Here is a 3,488-nt window from a genome sequence, read left to right on the forward strand (position 1 = left end):
AAGAATGTCTGTAAGAAAATGAAAAGATAGTAGTGTATAAAAGAGGGCTATTGCCACCGGGCGAATTAGCGAGCGATTTGGGGCGGTTGGTGGTCGTGGCTCGGGAGAAATGGACTGGGAGCTTGGACGGCGGCGCCGACGCCGGGATTAGGATCACCAAAAGTTTAGAAAATGGTAGGAGGCGTAGTAGTAGAGAAAGGTGGAAAAACGGAAAAATCTTTAGTGGGAGGTAAACTGAAATGAGATGTAGTATAAGAGAAAGTTAGAAAGGAAGCGGATTTTAGTCGAAGAAAAAGTAAGTGTAGATGTTTGTGCGTGGGTCGTGGCTATGTTCGTAAGAGGTGTGTGTATGTATCTTACGGGAAGTGAGTAGAGTTCACTTCCCGCGTGTAGAGCGCGTTCCTGATAAGCCACAGGTAAGGCCTGAGTTGCCTGCTTATCCCAGGTTGGGTTTGAAGGTATGTAGAGTTGATTCAGTGGCGGTGCGAGGGGGGGGGGGTTGAGAATGAACATACTGGATCGTGCAGAGTTTATATACACGCTTGGCGGCTCAAGAGGGTATACGAGCGTAGAACGCTGTGTCTGGTCAGCTGAGATAGCCAATCGTGAAGCACTATACTCACCGAGGATTTAGCCCAGGTGAAGCTCCCAGCCTTACTGTTGATGTTGGGACGAGTAGTGATGTATGCAGCTTCTATGGATTTCCTGGTCTTCTTATCCATACCTTTGTGTAATACCTCGGCTCGGTTCCATTGTGGGAGGTGCCCAGATTCGTCTACATGCACCACCATTGCGTTGGTGAGCCTATGGTGACGGAGGTCGGCCTTATGTTCCCTGATCCTTGTGTTAAGCCCCCTCTTCGTCTCTCCATAATATGCTTTATCGCATGATGTGCATGGGATCTTATACACGACGCTGTCCTCGCTCCCCCTCATCTTGGTTCCGCTTCTTAATATATCATCGATCCTCGTTCCCGATGTTATCGCTGCTTTTACTTCTGTGCTCCTGAGCATTCTAGTAAGGTCCCCTATCTTCTCAGAGTTAGGAAGCGTCATGTACGATGTTCCGTTGGTGGCGTTGCCTTCTCTTTCTTTTAACCTGCTTACGTGGATGATTCCTTCCGTTCTTCGTTTTAAGATCAGGATCAAGCCCTTGGGGTAGCCAAGTCTCAAGAAGGCCGCGATGACGTATTCGATTTCCTCCTCCAGGAATTCCTCACTGCGTATCCTGTAGGCACGAAGGAAGAAGCCCATGACTACTCCCTTTTTCGTCCTCTCAATATGTCCCGACAGGTAGTGTATGAGGTCGTCACGGATCGTACGTTTTCTGTCAACCCTGAGCTGGAGGCCCTCAGTTGTCTTAATTTGGTATCCAGAAACGGGAGCTTTCCCTCTTCTTCCTCTTCCATAGTGAATTGGATCTGTGGATTCACTCCCCCAAGATGAGGGGGTAGTGAGGACAGCGTCGTGTATAAGATCCCATGCACATCATGCGATAAAGCATATTATGGAGAGACGAAGAGGGGGCTTAACACAAGGATCAGGGAACATAAGGCCGAGCTCCGTCACCCTAGGCTCACCAACGCAATGGTGATGCATGTAGACGAATCTGGGCACCTCCCACAATTAGATTGTTATTCTGTACTAAGTCACACAGACAACATACGTAGGAGATTAAGGGGACCAGAGACAGTCATGAGTAATACCAGTCAGTATACATATGACACATAAACAGTTATAGTTTTGCTAATATTACTAAAATGTTCGAAACACACAGGATACTGAGACCAAAAATTGAGCACCATCACAATAAGGAACATTGCATTAAGCAAAGTAACAACAAAATAATGCTAAAAGGTAACAAAACAGTATGAGTGAGTACCATATCAGAGTAGTACCATTAATGTTAATGATATACTACATTATTCTACAGCTGTATCAACATGTTGTTATAATGAATGCTTCATTGCAGCTAGGGTCACCTATTAATTATCTCAGGACGGAGTGGGCAATTAGTATGAGCACTAGGAAGTAGTACATTATAACCTGAAGCACCAGAAGTAGGGTACAGGGGACCAGTACTCATTTGAGGAAAACAACAAGTAGAACGAGGAAAAAGTCCAGTTACCTTGTTGCCTGGTGCCCTGATTCACCAGGCTTGTATTATGGTCAGATCATAACTGTTCTCAGACCCTACCTGAGACATATGCCATACTATGACCAGTAAAACAAAGGTGGAAACCAATTTGTAACATCAAACATCGTTACATTAAACTAAACTTCTGACCTGTACATTGCGGTGTTTCCTGAGGTTGTATTCTGATGCGAAGACAATACTTTCCGTTTTACCAAGGTGTAAAGACAGCCTGCTATCTATGAGCCAGTCCTGGACTGATGACAGTTCGACACTCAGTGCCTCCTCTACTTCAACTAGGTACCTACCTGAGACAATTAGTGCAGAGTCGTCTGCATATAGCAGTGACTTACAGTTCACTGCACATGGCATGTCGTTAATATAGACCAGGAACAGTAGCGGTCCTAGAATTGAACCTTGTGGTACACCACAAGTTCTCTCTCTTTCATCTGAGCAGGCTCCATTTACCTGTACAAGTTGTTTGCGACCTGTAAGGTAGGACTTGGACCAGCCAATATTCGCCACTCCTAATGCCTGATTTTTTTTTTTTTCAATAAGATATCATGGTCCACTGTGTCAAATGGCTTTTGTAGATCCAACAAAACTAAACCCGTGTAGTTACCTCTGTCGCATTCCTGTTTTATCAGATCATAAAGGTATATTAAGCTGGTGTCTGTTGAGTAATTCGATCTAAAACCAGATTGCATGGCGTATAGTAGATTACGTTCCCTGAGGTAGGTATCTAACTGATTGTATACGATACGTTCCAAAACCTTGGAAATAATACCTAGAATTGAAACAGGCCTGTGGTTACCTGCCTCAGTTTTTCTTATAAAAGAAGTGTTACCCGAACCCTTTTTCATATCGCTTGGGATAAATCCTGAACTGATAGACAAATTCATTATGTGGGTTATTGGAGGAGTTATAATTGTGGTTTCATCCTTAACAAACCTCGCAGGAATGTCGTTTAACCCTGTAGTCTTGTTGGCACTTATGCTAGCCAGTAATTTAAACACTTCTTCTTGAGTGGACTTATGTAGTTGGAAACACTTTGTGGACTTATCTTTTATAGTACTCCTGAACGTACTCCAGCCCAAACTTGCCAGAACCCGTTGGGAGGGATCTTACTAGTTTAGTGGCTATGGTTGTGAAAAAGGAGTTGAAGTGGTTGGCTATGGTGTTCCTATCAGAGTTAACCTCGCCGTTTATCATGAGTCCTATCCTGTCTGCTTTGTTACTAGGCTTAGTGTGAACTTCTAGGGTCTTCAGAATTTGCCAAAGCTTCCTTGGATCGTGTTTGTACAATAATCAGCTTTGGCTTTTTCCTTCCAATATTTCACCTGATTCCTATAGTA

Source organism: Oratosquilla oratoria, chromosome 24 (assembly GCF_046742065.1).
Source record: "Oratosquilla oratoria isolate Oo_2021 chromosome 24, ASM4674206v1, whole genome shotgun sequence".
Lineage (NCBI taxonomy): Eukaryota > Metazoa > Arthropoda > Malacostraca > Stomatopoda > Squillidae > Oratosquilla > Oratosquilla oratoria.